Source organism: Malaclemys terrapin, chromosome 6 (genome assembly GCF_027887155.1).
Source record: "Malaclemys terrapin pileata isolate rMalTer1 chromosome 6, rMalTer1.hap1, whole genome shotgun sequence".
Lineage (NCBI taxonomy): Eukaryota > Metazoa > Chordata > Testudines > Emydidae > Malaclemys > Malaclemys terrapin.
This window is the reverse complement of record NC_071510.1, coordinates 91,123,041-91,145,346: the sequence shown is the minus strand read 5'-3', so window position 1 is coordinate 91,145,346 and position 22,306 is coordinate 91,123,041.

Here is a 22,306-nt window from a genome sequence, read left to right as displayed (position 1 = left end):
CCACTTGCCATGCAAAGTGACTTCAAGGATCATGTACTGGGTGCAATAAAATTTACCTTTTGTTCTAGGAACTTTCCCAAAGATTAAATACAGAATGCAAACTGAGATGGAGTCTGTGAACCGATAGAAATATGCCCCAGTCCCCAGGGGAATTACCTGATATTCACTTCCTGGTTTCCTCACTATAGGCAGAAGCAATTCGCTCTTAACGGTAATGTAAGCGATTTTAGCTAGATATCAATGGGACATTTAAAGAATCAAAGATTAAAAATAAGGAATTGCTGTAATAATGTCACTTGATGAGTGCTGAAAACATTCAGACTTTGGCCCAGCCCTGCTTCAATGCGCTCAAGGTGTACTACTTTTGCAGTTAACCCACCCCTTGTTACATTATTGCTTTCTTATCATTGTGGATTAAGCCATTAAATTTAGTACCCTGTGCAGGAATAGATGATACCACACATGCAAATGAATCTGTTCCAGTTCCTGTGGAAATTATCTGACACCTTAGCTTCAGTACTCTTGGTAAAGTTAAATGAAGAGTGGTAATTGGAGCAGAAATACACAGTTTGGTCATGATTAGCAGCAATGTGTTCAAATGTTTTATATGATTAAAATCATAGAGCCGTGTGATGTGCTAAATGGACAGTAACACTAAGGATGTCCATAATTGGTATTATTTATCTATTTCTGTTACATCAATACCTAAAGGTCCTGATTAAGTACCCACTGCACTAAGCACTCACACACATCTAATGAAAAAAACAGTCCTTTCCCCAAGAGCTTCCAGTCTAGGGTTACAGTCTTCCTACATCTTAGAATCATAGAAGATTAGGGTTGGAAGAGACCTCGGGAGGTCATCTAGTCCAACCCTCCGTTCAAAACAGGACCAACCCCAACTAAATCATCCCAGCCAGGGCTTTGTCAAGCTGGGCCTTAAAAACCTCTAAGGATGGAGATTCCACCACCTCCCTAGGTAACCCATTCCAGTGCTTCACCACCCTCCTACTGAAATAGTTTTTCCTAATATCCAACCTAGTCCTCCCCCACTGTAACTTGAGACCATTGGTCCTTGTTCTGTCATATGCCACAACTGAGAACAGCCTAGCTCCATACTCTTTGGAACCCCCTTCAGGTAGTTGAAGTCTGCTATCAAATCCCCCCCTCACTCTTCTCTTCTGCGGACTAAATAAGCCCAATTCCCTCAGCCTCTCCTCATAAGTCATGTGCCCCAGCCCCCAATCATTTTTGTTGCCCTCCGCTGGACTCTCTCCAATTTGTCCACATCCTTTCTGTAGTGGGGGTCCCAAAACTGGATGCAATACTCCAGATGTGGCCTCACCAATGCCAAATAGAGGGGAATAATCACTTCCCTCGATCTGTTGGCAATGCTCCTACTAATGCAGCCCGGTATGCTGTTGGCCTTCTTGGCAACAGGGGCACACTGCTGACTCATATCCAGCTTCCTGTTCACTGTAATCCCCACGTCCTTTTTCTGCAGAACTGCTGCTTAGCCAGTAGGTCCCCAGCCTGTAGTGGTGCATGGGATTCTTCCGTCCTAAGTGCAGGACTCTGCACTTGTCCTTGTTGAACTTCATCTGATTTCTTTTGGCCCAATCCCCCAACTTGTCTAGGTCACTCTGGACCCTGTCCCTACCCTCCAGGGTATCTACCTCTCCCCCCAGCTTAGTGTCATCCGTCAATTAGTAGAGTAGCTGGGGGGAGCGGGGCAGCAGCCGCTCCCTCACTGAGCATCTTGGTGCCTTTTTAATTTTTACTCACCCGGCGGTGCTCTGGGTCTTCAGCAGCAATTCGGCGGCAGGCCCTCACTTGCTCCGGGTGTCACTGAAGGAAATGCCGCCGAAGACCCATCAGTACTGGCAGGTCCTGCTGCTGCCTGGACCCCTGCTCACCAGCTGCCCTCCCACCAATGGTGAGTGGGGGAGGGTCCAGTGACTGACGATGGGGGTGGGTGTGCAAGGCTGGTGCTGGGGCCGGCCACTCCCCATGCTGATCCATCAGTTCAGGCCCCGCTGCGTGCCAGCTCTCGGCCAGCAGGGCCCTGCCCCCACATTCCGTTTCCAGCAGGCTCTGGCTGTCTGCTGTGATCTGCAGTGGCTGGTGAGTGTGGACAGGCGCCAGGCAGTGGCCAGTTATGTGTTGCCTCTGCTGCCCACTAGGGTGACCAGGTGTCCCGTTTTTGAGCACCCGGTCAAAAAGGGATCCTGGCAGCTCCGGTCAGCACTGCCAACCAGGCCATTAAAAGCCTGGTCAGTGGTGCTGCGGAGATAGTCCCTACCTGTCCTGGGACACCGCGCTGTGCCCCGGAAGCAGCCAGTAGGTCTGGCTCCTAGACGGGGGGGCCCCTGCCCCGAGTACCGGTTCTGCACTCCCATTGGTCAGGAACCCCTCATTTCTGGCCCCACTCCTAACCTGCACCCCCAGCCCAGAGCCTGTACCTCCTCCCACACCGTAACCCCCTGCCTGAGCCTGGAGCCCCTTTCCCATACTTCAAACCCCTCATCCCTCGCCCCACCCCAGAACCTGCACCCCCAGCTGCAGCCCTCACCCCCTCTCGCATCCCAAACCACTGCATCAGCCTGGAGCCCCCTCCTGCACTCTGAACTCCTCATTTCTAGCCCCACCCCAGAGCCCGCATCCCCAGCCGGAGCCCTCAGCCCCTCCCGTACCCCAGCACCCTGAGCCAGTGTGGTGAAAATGAGTGAGTGAGGATGGGGAGAGTGAGCAACAGAGGGAGGGGGATGGAATGAGCGGGGGAGGGGCCTCGGAGAAGGGGTGGGAGAGGCAGGGGGCGGAGCAAGGGTGTTCAGTTTTGTGTGAGTCGAAAGTTGGCAACCCTACTGCCCACCCATTGGCCCTTTAGGTGCTCCTCCTTTCATTGTCCTTTCCCTGCTTTGCCCCTTCACCCCCCCTCCCAGCCCCGCTGCTCCTCCATATCCCCCCGGCAGAGTGCATCTCGCCCCCAGCGCTGTGCGGTGAACCAGCCCCTGGTCAGAGTATTCAGCTCACCAGCAGCCTGGCCAGTGGGCTCCTTCCTTCCCCCATTGTGTCTGGCTAGGTGGTGCCCCAGGAAAGCCCACGACCCTCCGGGCCCGGGGTGCTGGCCAGGAGGAGCTGAGCCCTGCATGTGCCAAAGCCCTGCACAGCACTGGCACGGGGAAGCCTCTCCACCAGGGCCGGCTCTAGGATTTTTGCCGCCCCAAGCGAAAACAATTTTGGCCGCCCCCCCCCCCTGTTTTTTTCTTACCCCACCCCCCCGGCCCTGCCTCAACTCCGCCCCTTCCCCAAATCCCCAGCCCTGCCTCCTCCCCCCAGGCGCTCAAGCCTAGGAGGGAGGGAGGGAGAGGGAGAAGCAGCGCGTGCGCCGCGGCCACTCAGGGTCTCCCCCTCCCTCCCAGGCTTTCAAACCTGGGAGGGAGGGGGAGATCCCGAGCGGCCGCGGCGCGCGAAACAGCTGATTTGCGCGCCGCTGCTCCCCCACATCCCAGGCTCTCAAACCCGGGAGGGAGGGGGAGATCCCGAGCAATTTGCGCGCCACGGCCGCTCGGGATCTCCCCCTCCCTCCCTCCCTCCCGGGTTTGAGAGCCTGGGAGGGAGGGCGAGCAGCGGTTCTGGAGCGGCAGCAGCGGAGGTGAGTTAGGGCAGCCGGGGCACATTTTTAGGGGCGGCATGGCCCGCGCCAGAATGCCGCCCCTAAAAATGTGCCGCCCCAAGCACCAGCTTGTTTTGCTGGTGCCTAGAGCCGGCCCTGCTCTCCACCCCTCAGCTAAGCTCTGGAGTGGGGAGGAGCAATTTCCAATCTGTTCATACCCTCACCCTGCAGGATCCACAGCAGCCCCCAAGGCATAGCACCTTCTTCACACACCTCCCCCCCCCGCCCTAGGTCCTGCCCACAGGAAGCACGGGGCTGCAGCCCCTGCAGTCAGGTTCCCTGGGTCCTGGTGCACAATGCATGCTTAGGGATTAACCCCTTCCTGCACACACTGTAGCCAGGGGACAGGAGGCAGTTGGGTTATGTCAGTGGCCAGCAGCAGCCTGGAGGTGTTAGCTGCCTTTCAATACTGTACAGGCAGGAAGGGACAAACTGCTTCCAGCCACAGGGGAGCCGGGGCGGGATGGTGGGGGGAAGACATGAGTTCTGCAAAAACATGGACGGGGTCATCCCTTCCCCCACACCTACTGCGGCTGGAAGCAGCTCCCGTCCCTTCCCTCCTTCATAGTGCCAAAAGGCTGCTGCTGGTCACATTCTTGTGTGAACCCTGGCAGAAATCTGGGGCAAGGAGTATTGTGACTCTGCGTGCCCACCCCCCTCACATGTTGCCTCAGGAAGACACAGAACCAGGTACCAGGAGAGGCAGGTCCGTCCTGGGGGCCCAGCCAGGCGTGGAGGGTGGAGAGCGCCGGGCAGGGAGGGTCAGTCAATCACACACACAACACACACCCCACGTGAAAGAGGTGTACGGGAGTGTATGTGTGTCACCTCTCCTTGTGTGAACCCTAAAGCCTTAAAGATAAGAAGGTAAACAAAGAGAATCCAGCTACACAGTACTTCTGTTTAACAGGGGCTAGTCAACTTGATGTTAATTTGAACGTTGTACTGCATAGTTCTGATTGCCATTGAACTCACTTGAATACAAGTAATTTTACCAGGTGTCCCGTATTCAGCATAGGGAAATATGGTCATCCTAGGGTTGGGGAGACAGACCAACCGCCTACAGGGCCCTATTTTATTTTGAATGATGATACTTTTCCTCATTATAAATCTATTTTAGAATGAGAGGTTCATATCAGCACACTTAGTTGAAGGATTGTACCCAAAGAGTAATTGTCAATAGTTCACTGTCAAATTGGTAGGAAATATCCAGTGGTGTTCCACAGGAGTTATTCCTGGTCCTGTGCTATGCAATATTTTCAGTAATAACTTGGACAATGGAATGGACAGCATACTTATAAAATCTGCAGATGACACCAAGCTGGGGAGATCGCTAGAACTTTGGAGGACAGGATTGGAATTCAAAGTGACCTTGGCAAATTAGAGAATTGGTCTGACATCAACAAGATGGTATTCAATAAAGACATGTGCAATGTACTGCACTGAGGGAGGAAAAATCAAATGCACAAATACAAAATGTAACCACATGACTAGGCAGCAGTACTGCAAAAAAGGATCTGGGGAGTATAGTGAATCACAAACTGAATGAGTCAACAGTGCGATGCTGTTGCAAAAAAACGCAAAAATCATTCTAAAATGTATCAACAGGTGTGTCATATAACACAGAAGGTAATTATTCTGCTCCACTCAGCACAGGTGAGACCACAGTTGGAGTACTTTGTCCACTTCTGGGTGCTACACTTCAAGAAAGATTTGAACAAATTAGAGTGAGACTAGAGAAAAGCCATAAAAATAAGAGGTTTGGAGAACATGTAGAAAGGTTGAAGGAAATGGGAATGTTTCTTTTTCAGAAGAGAAGACCGAGGGGGGACACAATAATAGTCTTCAGATACGTTAAGGGCTGTTGTAAAGAGAATAGTCATCAATTGTTCTCTATGTCCACCAAGGATAGGACAAGAAGTAATCAGTTTAGTTGCAAGGGAGATTTACGTTGGATATTAGGAATAGCTTTCTAACTATAAGAGTAGTTAAGCCCTGGAATACGCTTCCAAGGGAGGTTGCGGAATCTCTGCCCTTGGAGGTTTTTAAGAACAAATTAGACAAACACCTGTCAGGGACGGGCTAGGTATACTTATTCCTGTCTCAATGTAGGGAGCTAGACTAGATGAGCTCTTGAGTTCCCTTCTAGCCCTACATTTTCCTGACCTCTGGCTGCCAGAGATGGTTGTCAGCGTGTTACAAAGGTCTAATAATCACACACTCCCTATATCCACCCCAAGCCAAAGATGAACCAAAATACTACCCCCTCCCTGCTTTTTGCCTGCTATGAAAAGCTAGCTTAAACAGCGGCTTGGGGATTCTCCCAACACAGGAGAACTAGAGGCATAGAGTAATCATAAGTGGGGGGTGGAAGGGGAGGGTTTGGCCAGAACGCTATATCCTCAACTGTGGAATGACCCCTTAGGGGTTCTTGCAGTCAAGCATAATTTAGAGATGCCCTAGGGCTGCTCTAAATTACACCAGGGTCAGTTCAACCCACAGCAACATCCAGGAACAGGAAAAAGCAAGGTGGCTGGTGCAACTGAGGATCTGGCCCAAAATCCAGAGCATTAGTAGAGCTGGAAACCACGGAATATGGTTATTGTGAAGGCCAGGAGATCCAGCACACAAGATTCATCGTCAGTATGGACAAAGAAGTCATCAAAAACAATCAGCCTCGATGATTTCAAAAGTAGGCCAGACAAGAGCTCAGTCAGGAATCCTGTACTGTAATGAACTGACTAGTACACCACCCACATACCATGCTATATAGACATGTTCCAACAAATCTATCCCTTAAAACATGACACCTCCTGCACCTTAGGTCTAATTTTAAAAAATGAAGTACACTGCTGGAGACAGCTACATCAACACAAGGCCAAGTGAATCATCCAATCAGATCTCAGAGTAGAGTCAGGGGGCTCATCCACGGTTACATTGGAGATGGTGGTGACTTCATTAGCTACTGATCTTTTGAACAGCATAAACTGGAGACTGGGAGACTAGAGCCAACGGGTCAGGTAACATATGTTAAATAGCTGGCTTGTGCCTTGATGTTATTCTCCTCTTTCCTACACAATATCCTCCTCGCTATTTATATATAATGTTCAGTGAAAAGTCCACACTTGTGTTTGATTAGCAGAAGCCATGATTCATCACCATACTCATTTTTAGTAATGAAAAAAGCTGCAGCACAAACACAGATGAGACTACTTTTCAACTTGGTAGCCCTGTAACCTTTGTATGAACTTGGGAAGTTGTACAAAACAATGGCAGACTCACCCTACTGTGGTTGATTCACCAAGTTTTCTGAATGCTGCAAGATTTTGTCTGATAATATCTGACACTACCTCCTTTAGAGAATGCTCATTAAAAATAGATGGCAAACACCATTCCCTGATCTACAATTTTGTTGTTGTTTTGAACACGAGATGTAAAAGTCACACTATTTATTGTAAAAAGTTTTAAAAAACAGATGTTATCATTTTGATATATGTATCAGCGAGTATGAAAAACAAAGGGTGCCGGTCAATTATTAACTTGTTTTTCATTATCTACCCTCCATAGTCACAGCCGCCAATATTATGATTTCCATTCAGCTTGTAGGGTGAAAGCATGACACTCCCTCTGAAGCTACCAACAATAGCTCCCAAGGATGAGTCAGTGAGTGAGTGTAGGGGGATTATACCTGTTATGTTCACAGGATAAACAGAGAATTTAGATAAAATTATAAATCCTCTTGTGGGAAGGTTGCAATGTATCACTACTTTATTTCTTATAATTCAGAACAATAACACACAAGAACCCAAAACCAGAGAACAAGAAAACAGGCTGCTCCCTGAGGCAGCTAGTCACAACTCACCTCACCTTGCTTTAAGCTGGCTCTCTCCAGACTGCTGACTGTCTCAGATGATCAGATCACATGGCTTCCCTCAGAGCTCCCTAGGCTACAAGGATCAGGAAATCCCTCACACTTAGTGATAGCTTATAACTTTTAACCAGTTTCCTATACACCACAATACCAAGCCCCAAAAACCAACTTGCCTCAACTTTCTAATATACACCATCTCTTCCAGCCCAGGGGACAGCAGAGTCCTGGGGTTATTTCTAAAGCCCAGGTCATCTGCTCAGCACTGTCACATGTTGCCACAGCACAGAGCCAATTACTGATTTCTTAAAAGATTATTTGGGTAGCATGTATATAAGGACATCGAAATTCTCCACCCTCCAACATCAATATAGAATTTGTGTGCTGTTTCTCCTCAGTCTGGCACCCCAGCAGACCCTCAGCCAGAATTTTTGGTTCCCTCTACTGTTACTCCTCTCACTCAATTATTTTCTCCTCAGTTCTGTGTTTGTCTCACTACTTTAATGACCTCAAGTCTTCTCCTCCTGAGAGGCACTTCATCTCTGATCCTGGTTGCTTCACTTGCAGCGTCACTTCCCCATGGCTGGGGTTCTGATGTCCCACATTAAGGGAGGAGGTTGCTGGCTCTGCTAGAATCTTTGGTCCCTCTCTGTTTCTACTTTGGGGAGGGAATGGCTGGAGATGGGTAGGAGGACAAGGCTGGGGCCAGCCAAAAGAGAATGTCACAAAGCAGCGGAGCAGGATTGCTCTGGGACTGGTCTCAGCAGGACAATAGTGAAGAAGGAACAGACCTGGCCCAAGGTAGAGGAGCCACTGATCATCACTCCCCCTACCTATGGACTCAGAAGTGCCAGTTGCAGCTTCTCTATTCACTCTGCTTCTGAAGTGAGGCCGAATGACTGGAGCACCCTCTGTAGGCCCAACAGAGTAACAGCAGGAACTGCTCTCACATGGCCCAACAGATGCATTTTTAAGATTTTCTCTTTTACCATAAGGACTAAAAACTTTTTTTCCCTCTTTTAAATGAACGCTTAGATTCTGCCGAAATGGATGGCCTGTTTACTCGGGAAAGCTGCATATTCACCCTAGGAGAGCAGGATTTTGTGAGGCTGTTTTAAGGCCAAGAATACCAACAGACCCTCTGTTTTCTGGTCATTTGCCAGGATATGCCATTTTTCATGGATCCTCACCAAAGCACTCAAGAATTTACAATGGTTTCTGACTACAACTGTATTATACTGTACACTTGTATATGAAATAGTTTGTGATCTCATAATTAAAGATTGTATTTAATGTATATGGGGCCAAAGCTTAGGCTGCATTTTCAGACTTACCTTTCTAATTTCTTCACTTGAAAGGCAGACTAGGTAAACTTAGCTTAGCATCAACATAGCTTTTTACATGGAGCACACACACATGATCCCATGCATTCCTTTAACTGACAGTGTGGAAAATCCAAGTGTTCTATGGGTTAAAATATTCATATACACAAAAGATAATTACAAACTAATATTAAGCCACAACTTTATAAATCTCTTTGCATAAAAAATATATTTACCTCCCTTCATTCCAAACTAGCTAATTTGCCTTAAAATAACTAACCTCAGCCTGTTAGAGATCAGACATAACTGGGGTAGATGAGACTATAATTTAACACTAACCTCTAATACGAAAATGAAAGATTGAAATTCCCCATGATTTTGTGAATTCATTAAAATGGAGTAATTTTCATTCTTCAGAAGAAAGATGTGTTATTTAGAGAAATTAGAAATAGTATAAATGACCTCCAAATTCACAATTGCTATTAGGGATATTAAAGCTTTTAATTTCTAATAGAAACATGCATCTTCCTCATTCCTACCTCTCTCTCAGGGCACTCAACGGGCTCGATCCTGAGTTCTGCTGTGTCAGCAAAAAGAGGCCATCGAGCTGGTTGAAACAGCCAGCTAGGATTTTCTTAGTGTACGGGAATAAAGCTGGAGCAGTTGGCCCTATATCATTCCTCAATATAGGGGGTGTTTTGGGAGAGTGTAGTGCATGGGAGAGGGTATGGCAGGAACATGATGCATTCTGGCAACCCCTGTCTGTCCGATGGTTCCTTGGGGGCCATTGCAGTTAGGGTGTAATTTTAAGAAGCCCTGAGGCTGCTCTAAACTACTCTAAGGTCCAAACTGCCCCCCACAATTGGCCCAGGATCAAGGACCCACAACCAGCTACTGGCCTCCACTGCGCCTAGTCTCCATTGCACATAGCAGAGGAATTAGAACAGCCATACTGGGTCAGACCAAAGGTCCATCTTGCCCAGTATCCTGTCTTCCGACAGTGGCCAATGCCAGGTGCCCCAGAGGGAATGAACAAAACAGGTAATCCTCAAGTGATCTGTCTCGTGTTGCCCATTCCCAGCTTCTCGCAAACAGACACTAGGGACACCATCCCTGCCCATCCTGGCTAATAACCATTGATAGACCTATCCTCAATTAATTTATCTAGTTCTTTTTTGAACCTTGTTATAGTCTTGGCCTTCACAACATCCTCTGGCAAGCAGTTCCACAGGCTGACTGTGCATTGTGTGAAGAAATACCTCCTTTTGTTTGTTTTAAACCAGCTGCCTATTAATTTCATTTGGTGACCCCTAGTTCGTGTGTTATGCGAAGAAGTAAATAACACTTCCCTATTTACTTTCTCCATTTCTCTATTTACTTGAACCCGAAGTCCCAAATCAAAAATTCTCCAATCCCCATCTTATTTTTAAAATTCTATAACCACCTGCTGATGACAGTTTGTGGGGCAAAATGAACAGCAGGTACTGCGCTGTATGCCTGCTTTGGCACTTTGATATTTGCACTGCAATACAGCTAAGACACGATGACAATGTGTTTTTTCTCTATCACTGGTGTTCATTTTTTTAGGGATTTTCCCAGGTTACACCCACCACCCCTCATTTTGCCCACTTTATTTCCAACCAACCTCTCCAAAGGCTCCATGGCGTGTCAATGCTCTCAGTCTAGACAAAAGACTACAGACCTGTTGGTGCTACTCTGAGCAGTAGCCAGGCGTCGGCTGCAATGAGTGAGATGTTCTATCCTCTAAAAGGGCTGAACTCGCTGTCTTTGTAGGCTTGGCACCTAAATTCATATCAGTTGCTATCAGATGACTTCCTCACACCCTGCCGATGTACCAGAGCCTGATTTTTAACCTCAGAGAGTCCTGGGGGGTTCAGTCACCATGAAGTTTCACTCCTTGGTCTCTCTCCTGATACTGTCTTACAAGGATGCCAATTGTTGCTATTTGTGGAATAGAAACAGGCCCAAACATGGAGTGCACCCACTGGTTGGAGTGCCTTGGATTTGCTACCCTTATACAATGCTTGGGGTCTGTGAACAACAACTATCCCAGCCACTTTAATGTAGTGGTTGGTTGCAACACCTGGAAGCAGTTCTACAACAGTGTTTAAATGACAGTAGCTGCCAGTGCCCCATCTACGCAAGCACTATGGATACTGCTAATACTGGAGGAGCTGCACTGGCCTTATCAACAATACCACATTTTATAAAAAGCCTAATGTAGACAAGGCCTTTGTTTCCCAACTTCAGTATGAGCAATTTCCAGGCTAAAAAAAAAGAGAAAGAGAAAGCGGAGGACTGGAGAGAAAAGTGACAAATAAATACCAGACTAAAGAGGAAAGCCACAAGCCAGACATTCCCAAAGAGCAGAAAACACAAGAGAAGGTCAGAGAGAGGCAAAGGATAAAACAGGAGTGAAGGCCAGGGTGAAAAGTACAGCAAAAGGACTCAGTTGGGAGTTGTAGAAGGTACATGCAGGGGTAAATACAGTGAATCTCAAAGCTTGGGGGCTTAGGCAGTTCTGACTTATAAATCAATACATCTGAGTTTTTCCTTTTGAAAGTGGTGGTCACCCTGAGCCATTTCCATTCCCTGGCATGCAATGCAGAGTTAAATGATCTAGGGCCAGATTCATTCCCTGTCTTGTTGCTCCCTGAAGGTGGTAGGTCTGCCTGTAGCAGTGGTGCAGGGTCAAATCATCTGCAACCCCAGCTCTGCCAGGTGACGCAGGGCTGGCTGGCACAGTTCCAAAAGTGGGTATAGCCAGTCCAGGAGGGAAGGGCTAGAAAGTGCCCTGATTCAGTGCCTCTCTGGGGCAACACCAGCCAACAGGGCTCCACTGGAGCCCAACTAGATTTTAAACCTGCCTCCTCAAGATGAAACTGCCAGCACAGTGAATCCTGTTGAGTGGAGTGCAAGAGAGGTGCGGGAGTGAATGCAGACCACCTAATGGAAAATCTGATCCACCCTGTCATCAGACACGTTTCCCAGATTCATGAGCAGGTAACTGGAGCAAGCAGGCAGACTATTTGAGTGGCTCATCTCCCCCCATACCGCAAGCTTTCCCAAATCACTATTAAAAAGCAATGATTGAAAACCATTTTAGTCCTTGTTATTCCTACATTATAATTGCTTTTGAATGCCATTTTTTTCTTTAATTACCCCTTTCTACATATACATGGGAGTAACTGGAGCAAAAATATGATACAACATTGCAATTGAATTACAAAAGCATTGCACACAGCTGTCCCATTAACTTCATAGTGGTGATGTGTTATAAAATGCAAAGTGCAGAAGAGGGGGCAGTAATTTGTTTATAAATATGTTAATTAGGTGGAGCAAATGCCATACTGCCTTGGGGGGGGGGGGAAGCACTGATTGCAAACTGTGCCTTCTAGCATGGATTTCACAGGGCAAAATGTAGTTAATAAAACTACCTTTATGTTTCCTATTACTGCTTTTTAGCATAAATAGCTAATAACCAATTTACATTAATGGTATTGGCACAAATGTACATTAGGCTCTTTTTGTTTGTATTTGTTTGGCACAAATGTACATTAGGCTCTTTTTGTTTGTGTTGCTGAAGTACAATTATACTGCCAGATTATTGTACTTGGCCATTTCATTAACTGTAGTGATCTAAGAAACAGATAGAGTTCCAAGGAATTTTAATATGAAAACGAAATTAAACTGCACATCTTGTTAAAAGCTTAGATGGTGCAAAAGAATATGTGAGCCTGATGGGCCAAATCTTGTTCCTCCATCACACACAAAAGGGTGGAGAGAGCAAAGAAACTGTTGCAAAGTTCTTTTGCACATGGGGGTAGGATTCCAAGTACCTGCACCCCATGGTTCTGTGCTCCAGAGGGCGCCCTGACCAGCACCACTATGAGGGCTGAGGTGGAGCCATGCAGGGGCCATAGGGAATGGGTCAGTGAATCTACTACTACAGTGTTGAAAACAGGACTTGCTTCTCTATAAATTGGCTACATTTACAATACCAGCTCTCTTCAGTTAGACTCATAGACATTAAGGTCAGAAGGGACCATTATGATCATCTGGTCTGACCCCCTGCATGCTGCAGGCCGCAAGACCCTTCCCTGGACTCTACCGTTGAAGTCCCCAATCCTGTGTTTTAGTGACTTCAATCGGCTGGGACCCTCCTGCTAGTGATCCCTGCCCCATGCTGCGGAGGAAGGCGAAAAACCTCCAGAGGCTCAGCCAATCTACCCTGGAGGAAAATTCCTTCCCGACCCCAAATATGGCGATCAGTAATACCCCGAGCATATAGGCAAGAGTCTCTAGCCTGACCCTTGTTGGCCATTATGCTGTTCATGTACCATTGCTTGGTTTTCCTTGGCTACTATGTTTTATCATTAAACCATTCCCTCCATAAACTTATCCAACTTAATCTTAAAACCAGACAGGTCTGTCGCCCCCACCGTTTCCCTCGGAAGGCCGTTCCAATATTTCACCCCTCTGATGGTCAGAAACCTTCGTCTAATTTCAAGCCTAAACTTCCCCCCGGCCAGTTTGTATCCATTCGTTCTCGTGTCCACATTAGTACTAAACTGGAATAATTCCTCTCCCTCCCTTGTATTAACCCCTCTGATATATTTAAAGATAGCAATCATATCCCCCCTCAGCCTTCGCTTTGTCAGACTAAACAACCCAAGCTCCTCTAATCTCTTTTCATACGACAGGTTTTCCATTCCTCTGATCATCTTAGTCGCCCTTCTCTGCACCCGTTCCAGTTTGAGTTCATCTTTTTTTATGATGTTATCTAATATTCTCCCATTCATAAATGATTTAGAACACACTCTGGTTCACTATAATGAAATCGTTCTCTTGCAGCTAAGAGACATGCATTATAGTTTCTTCTGCTTTTCATCTCAGATGTAGGAAGTGATGCAGAACCTCATATTGGGCTTACACTATAGTTTCTCTGCACGCCCTGGATAATGGCCTTCCAACTTGACATCTTGACAAAGAGACCACTGGAATATAATAACTTGTATAGGTTCAGGTGACAGGTAAAGAAAGGGTCTTTATGGCCTACTAAATCAATGTTCCTGCTAGTCAAAGATCTGATGTAAATGTTGGCAAATTACAGGCAATGCACATTCGTGCCATACAGCCCAGTGTGCTGAAAGAATGGAGGCTTTCTATTTCAGGCCTCATTCATCTGGGATCTTTCATAGTCATTGGGGTCTTTCTTTAATCATGCTATGTAAGCAGCTGCTGAATATATTGAAAGCCAATTTTCCTATATACTTAAGTTTGTCACTGGAGGGACAATAAGTCATAAATCATCCTTTCCCCTGATCTGCTTGTTTTTAACGTGAAGATTAGAAGAAAGATTTCTTCTTTTTATACCAATTGACACTGGGGGGTTTCTTTTTCATCCACACAGATACTGACACAGGCACTTCCTGTAGCAAAGAGAATTTTGGAGGAGGGATGTCTGTATTGGTCACCTTGCCTTGGTGCTAAAGATACCGGGCTAAAGGATGCTGTCATTTGAACCAGCGGAACTACACTGGAATCACTAAAAAAGAACAGGAGTACTTGTGGCACCTTAGAAACTAACAAATTTATTAGAGCATAGCTTTCGTGGGCTACAACCCACTTCTTCGGATGCATTATTATTATGCTCTAATAAATTTGTTAGTCTCTAAGGTGCCACAAGTACTCCTGTTCTTTTTGAGGATACAGACTAACATGGCTGCTACCTTGAAACTGGAATCACTGTGGTGAACTGAGAGCAGAAATTTGTCCTCTTATTTTAATCTGTCCAGTCACAAACTCATCATCATTATCTGAAGTAAAAAAGCCACATTAAATATTAGTCAATTACAATCCACTCTAATCTCAATAGGAGCAAAAGTATTCTAGCTGATCTATATGACTGTGGCAGATCTTGGCCTCGGACCGAGCTCATATCAGTACAAATCAGAAATAATTTCCTTTAACTGAGCTAAGTTCTAGTGGTGTAAAAGTAGTGTAAATGAGATCAGAATCAGCCATTCAACTCCAATATATTACTCTCCCTACATGCACAGAGCATCAGTAAGTAGGTAAATGTGATATGCAAGTAAAGGTATAATAAGACAATACTTTTTCTGCAGAAAAAGTAAAAAACTAAAAAAAGAAGTCACAGAACACTAATAAGAACGTAAGAATGGCCATACTGGATCAGACCAATGATCCATCTAGCCCAATATCCTGTCTTCTGACATGGCTCGTGTCAGATACTTCAGAGAGAATGAAGGACAGGACAATTATCAAGTGATCCATCCACTGTCATCCAATGTTCTTTACGAATGTTGCAGAAAAATTATTAATATAGTACATGCTTTGGGTCAAATACTGCTTTTACTGACACTTCAATGGTGTTTTCTTCCCAGCTGATATCAGTAAAGATGTCTGAGTGTAAAGGAGAGTGTTATTTGGCCAATTATCTCTAAAGTTGTGAAAAACTTATTTGAAAGCAAAAGAAACAGTTATTTATTGCTCATCTCTAAAGGTAATAACACTGCCACTAAAAATAACTCAACAGAGATGGAGCTGCAGTATGGAACAGTGAAGCCCAAGATGCTTTTGGCTATTAATATTCTCATAAGATTATGCTTTTTCTATTGAAAACAAATTTAATATGCCTCTCAACACTAAATAATTCACCTAGGCTTGTGGGTGGGTGGCAATTTTGAAGTGCTTCCTAGTCATCTGCAGCACGGAAGGGGTTACAATTTTGGGCTACACTGAAATTTATGTATCTGCAGGATGGGCATGGTGCATCCAGCTACAGTAAACTGTGAGCTGCCCCATACTTCTGTGCTGTCAGTGTCAACATTACCCCGGAGAGATTGCTGTGTCTGGGGGAAATTAGAGGTGATTCAGTGTTCATTGTAGGTCATTCCAGAGCCTCTCGAAAGCACAAACAGCACAACAGAATAAGATATACCTAGAAGGCTCTGAGATGTGCGGGAATCTTTCTGTTTTGCAGATAAATAAAGCAGTCTGCCCCTTCCCATCCCTTCATGTTTGTCGTGTATTTTTCCTAGTTATACTGTATGAGGAAAAAGCCAATTTCTTTGTGCCTCCGAAATAATGCTTCTTACAAGAAAAGTCAGGGCAATCAATCTGGCTTTCCCAGGAAAGCCCTATTGATGGATGGACCTCAGAGAAGCTTGGATGCTGATTGGAAGCTTATCCAAGCTTATCCAAGCCTTTTGAAGCCTCAAATGCCCCCCATGTTATTCTTAGAAAAGCCTTGTATCTGGGAGTCCTACAAACCTAGCTTAATCTGGCAACTAAATTTGCTACAAAAATAAGATCTAAAAAAAAAGGTACAGATCTAATAGTACAGATTCACTTAGCGAGAGAATCAAGACGAGGAAGAGCTATTAAAAAATCAAGTGCAGTGTTCACTGTATCAAAGGGTTGTGGATATATTGTGTAGTTCAACCTACAATTGCCTGCAGTCACTGCTTTACCTGCATTATATTCTAACTTAACTGCTTTGTAAAGTGCTTTGGCAGAGATGAGTGTGAAAGGAGCTATATACAACCAAACTTTGTTCTAGTCTATATACAAACTAAAGGCATCAGTAAGAGTACATATCACTCCTTGCTTTATGCAGATTGGAAAATTTCACTGTAAAATGATTGATCAGCTTTATTTCAAAGGAAACTTTTAGGGTAGGATTCTGTACTGTCTAAAAGGCTCAGCACAGAACTCACAGACCATGGGGAAAGGTGGGCTTAGTCATCTTTATGCTTTCCCAATCTTGGGCCTAGAGAGGTCCTGGCTTAACTTTGACAGCCCTGGGGGCCTACCGAAGTTACGGTAATTTCAGTACTGCATAATATGGCTCTCCGTCAGCCCCATCCCTGGCCCCTCCCCCTATCCCTTCATGCCCCTTACACCAGGGCTTGCAAGGGGGTCTGCAGAAGGTAGTCTTTTGGCTGTCTTCTGCAGTACCTGAACTGATAAAATCCTCTCTCCACCCAGAACCAAGCCTTTTAGGGCTGCTTTATGCCACTCCGACCCTATCACCTGGCATGACGGGGCCAGAGTAGGGGTGAGACTCTCATCCTTAGATTTGGCAGCATCCTAAAGCAATTTCAGACCAGATATGGGAGCTCCCGCTTGCCCCTGTGCAAGGCCTCACTTCTTAAGAGGTTGGAAGACTCTATAAAGAACACAGCTAAGGATGAATGCCTTGGAAGTACTGTACCCTTCGGAACCAAATGCCAGCATCTCGGTGCCCTGACCATTCCATTTCACTTACTCATTGAGAGGGAAACAGAGCTCCCCAAATTCGAAATGTAATCATAATATATGGTCCAAAAAATTCTATGATAGGGCAAGACCACGGGGGAAATCACTGAAAATTGCTATCCTCCCCATTTCCAACTTTATGTAATTATCCCTTCTCTAAAGATACCGCATTGACTGGACTCTGAGACTAAAGACAAGCATAACCTCTGCAAACCATATATTCTCACATCATGGAAGAACAAAGAAACCATCTGAGGCAGTTTCATATACCCTGGAGAATGGGAAAGACTTCTTAAAAGTCCATCTGCGCCAGTTGGTAGGAGAAGTGAGGGAAATATTGAACAGATAATAACCAGTGGCAGGGCTGTATGGTCCTCCTAAAGGTGAGGACAATATAGGGTTTGGACTGTAAGACAAACAAAGTGGAAATGTATTCTATTGCACAAGCACAAATTCAAACATCGGTTCAGAACTGGCAAAGTAGTCTGGAAGAATTGACTTATCAGACACCATAAAAGCTGCTGCGAAAGGGCCAAGTTAATAAATAATAAGCAAGAAACTTATCTCCAAAAAAAAATGGTTTCAAATAGGAATATCCTCCAATAGAATAATCTAACAGGCAGCTCAAATCCTACACAAACCAGCAAGTGGAACCGTCCTCACTTGCCCTAAAGGAACTGTGCTACCATGGAAAGGCTACATACCATTACATCCTGCAACTCAGTAAATCTCTTCCATGTCAATCCCAGTCTTATTCCATTCATAATAGTAACTGAATGAACTCCTGTCAGTGTTGAATGTATTGCCATGCCAGTATGTCTCTACACTCTTTCTGTCAATTCTACTGGATTCATTTGTTTTTTACATTATAAGATGCCTTGTGTTTTTTAAAAATTGTGAAATTGAAATCTCCGGCCCTTCTGAGCCTTTCAGAGTCCTCCAGGATGGCCTATAACTAGGAGTCTCATTTGGAGGCTTCAGGAAATACTACTTACCTCAGAATCCATGGGCTCAATGTGTTCAGTATTAAAGGCTGCTGTGCATTGATGCATGGACATCAGATTCGAAGGATAGTTCTGCACAGGTATCCCAAACCTTGATGCTGTTCTGCATAAAAGCCTTGCTGGCTTGAAAGAATAGCACCACTATAAATAATTACTAAAAGTAAATTACTTAAGTAAATACCAAACTGAAATTATATCGAGCCACCGGGTTTTCTTATCTCCAATCCCTGCCTCAACAATAGGCCCTCAAATGGAGATGTTTTCCCAACGTTAGTTTCAGCAGTCAGTCTCACAGCTTGAGCTACTATTCTTTCCTTTGGAGGCACAAATGAGCCTTTTAAACTCTACATATTCAGCAATGCAGTTCACACACTACACAGTCCTATCGCTTTGCTTCCCCTCTGACCAAAGAACCTATCAATGCTTCCAACCGTGTATTCTCTTCTAGGAAAACGTTTAGAATGGCTGTGAGTTTCATTATCAACTAGTCAATATAATGTTCTCTGGCACAGGCTCATTACATTTCACTGGTCTCTTTGTGTAAGTGCTAGAGAATACTTAAGATAGTTTCTCTGTGATTAGCTATTTATTCTTCTGTACATTTTCTGTGCATCGCCCTTCTGATGATGCTTTCTGCGTTTCTTGTAAATGCCATGTTTTCTAGTCTTTTGTAATATTTAATACACTTATTTTGTTATCCTCTGGAAGTGTTTCTTGTAGATAAAGTATCCTAATCTGGTCTACCCTCAAGATGGGGGACTACATTAAAATCAGAGGCACAAGATGGGTAATTTATTAATAAAGAGTCATTTTATTGATATAGGGGTTGCCCTTCAAAGTGCAGGGAGGCTGTACACAGTAAAAACAAAATCAATAAGATAAAATGCAATGCCAACCTCCTAACCTTCAAACGCATAAACGTAAATAGAGTCAATTTTTAAAAAGGAAAATTAAGAGATTTGAAGGGAAGGTGATAATATAGGGTCATGAGTAGCCCTAAAACCCCTTTATGAGGGGGAAGCTCCCAGACACTTTTAAAAAGCAGAGAGGAACAAAATGAAACGTACTAGGGCAAGTTTCACCCTAGAGAACCCACCATAGCAAAAGCACAGTCACCTGCTGATTTCACATATGGTGGGGAGATCTTTAAATAATATACATGCCCTCACCACAAGCTAAAGGAGCAGGTATGGAATGGAGCCAGGGTCAACAACATTTTCAGAAAACAGTAGTGTCAATTTCAAGTCAACCCATCACTTAAATTTCTTCTTTAAAAGATACTGGGCAGATATGATTCATAACATTTAAGGCCTAAAGGGACCATTAGATCATATAGTCGCTATATATCACAGGCCATTAAATTTCCCCCACTTACCCTTGTATTGAGCTCAATAACTTGTTTGACTACAGCCTATTTTCCAGAAAGGCATCCAGGCTTGATCTGAAAATATTAAAAGATGGAGAATCTACCACTTCCCTGGGTGGTTTGTTCCAATGGTTAAAAATGTTTGCCTAATTTAAACCTGCCTGGTTTCAGCTTACAGTCATTAGTTCTTATTATACCTTTCTCTGATAAATTAAAGTACTCAGTATTTTCTACTTGTCAGAGGTGACTTGATTACAGTGTGTAAGTACCTTCCTTTTTTTTTTTTTTTTTTTTTTTTTTATAAGTTAAACATATTGAGCTCTTTAAATCTCTCACTGTAAGGCATTTTCTTCAGCCCTCTAATCATATTTGTGTCTCTTTTCTGAACTCTCTGCAGTTTTTCTAAATCCTTTTTTTAAACGTGGATGCAAGAACTGTACACATTATTCCAGTATCAGTCTCACCAATGCTGTATACAGAGGTAAAATCACCTCCCTCTTACTATTCCATTGTTCCCCTTATTTATACATCCAAGTATCACTGGGATGGGTTCCCCCCAAGGTTCCACCTGGAACTGGGGTACCACTGAGACCTCTGACCCACCAACCTGTGGTCCCTCTCACACTGTGCTGCTATGACAAGCTGCAGGCATGCTCCCGGTCTTACACTTCCACCAGCATTCACACAGGTAGGGACACCACCCGGCTGCAGTTACATGCAGGCTCCAGAGCTGTACCATCCTGCCCTGGTCCAAACCCCAACCAGTATGAATGTATTATCCAGTTCGCCTCCTCCTCAATGTGGAGAGGAATATGCAATGGCCTCTCTGAGCTAAGATTCCCACACACTTCACTCCAAACTCACTGGTTTAGATTAAAACATACAATAAATGTATTAACTATAAAAGATAGATTTTAAGATTATAAGTGATAGCAAATAGATGAAAGCAAATTACCTAGCAAATAAACAAAAGCACAACCTAAGTTTAATATACTAGATAGATTGGATATGAATAGCAGATTCTCACCCTAACTGACGGTACAGGCAGACTTGTAGATTCTTAAGGCACAAGCTTCATTAGCTTTACAGTTTGGGTTTCTCAGGTCTTCATACACAGGCTAGAAATCCTTTTAGCCTGGGTCCAGCACTTTCCCCAGTCTGTTTTCCTCAGGTATTTCCAGGAGTCTTCTTGTGTGGGGAGTAAAGAACTACACATGATGTCACTCCCTGCATTATATAGCTTTAGCATAGGGCAGGAACCCTTTGTTTCAAATCTTGGTTCCCAGACTGGTTTGTGAAAAAATACTGACATCCCAAGATGGAGTCCAGAATTATGTGGCCTGGTCACATGTCCTTGTAGAGTCATAGCAGCCATTACTTACAGGTTGTCTGGAGTGTTCTCAGGAAGGCTCACCAGGTGGGGGATAAGCTTCTCCTAAGCTATCGTTTTCCCTAATGGCTCATTGCCATGAAACAGTTCTTTCCCATCCACTATCTAGACTGAAAACATCTTGTCTAGTGGGCATCACCCAGATGGAACTACATGTGAAATACAGATACATAGTCAATATTCATAACTTCAGATAAAAAAATGATTAATGCATACAAATAGGATAATCATATTCAGCAAATCATAACTTTTTCAATAACACATCACATGACTTATCTTGTACAAAATGTGTCATAATTATGCCATAATCATATCATAATAATATTACTATGATGAATATGAGGTGCAGTGTCACAATCGCATTCGCCATTTTTGCCACAGCATCTCACTGAGAACTCATGTTCAGTTGCTTGACTGCTATGACCCCAAATCTTTTTCAGAATCACTGCTTTCCAGAATGCAGTGCCCCCTTCTGTAGATGTGGCCTGCATTCTTTATTCATAGATGTGTAACTTAGCATTTAGCTATATTAAAACATATTGTGTTTGAATGGACCCACCTTACCAAGAGATCCAAATTGCTCTGTATGACTCCTTTGTACTCCTCATTGTTTACCGCTCCACAATCTTTATATCATCTGCAAATTTTATCAGCCATCTTTTTATATTTACTTTCAGATAACTGATGAAAATGTTGATTAGTACTGGGGCTAGTACAAATTCCCAGTTGACAACTACTTTTTTGAGATCTGTCAGTTACCCAATTCTTAATCCATTTAATGTGTGCTTTATTGATATTGTGTAGTGCTAATTTTTAATCAGAATATCATGCAGTACTAAATAAAATGCCTAAATATATTACATCTGTGCAATTACTTTTATCAACCAAACTTGTAATCTTATCAAAGAATGAAATCAGGTTTGTTTTTGATTTGACAAGTTCTATTTTTCATAAAACCATGATGGCTAGCATTAATTATATTTTTACTATTTACTACTTTAGCAACTGAATCCCATATCAGCATTTCCATTATTTTGCCTGGAATGGCTGTCAGGCTAACCAGCCTACAGTTAACTGGGTCATCTCACTTGCCCTTTTTGAATATTGGTACAACATTAGCACTCTTCTAATCTTCTGGACATAATATAACTGTGCTGTGAAAAAGCTGCAAGAGATGGGATTGTCCTCTCAAAAGCCCTGTGATGAAGGGGGTGAACAATCAAGTTTTGTGCTCCCAAGGGCATGTGTTGCTATTGCAATGTCATCACAACACAAATAAAAGTCCCTCTAATGCATATTATGCAGCTATAAAAAGCTTTTCAGATGGCACCATGGAAAGACCTGGGTCCAAAGAACACCAAGATTCTTACCCTGACACA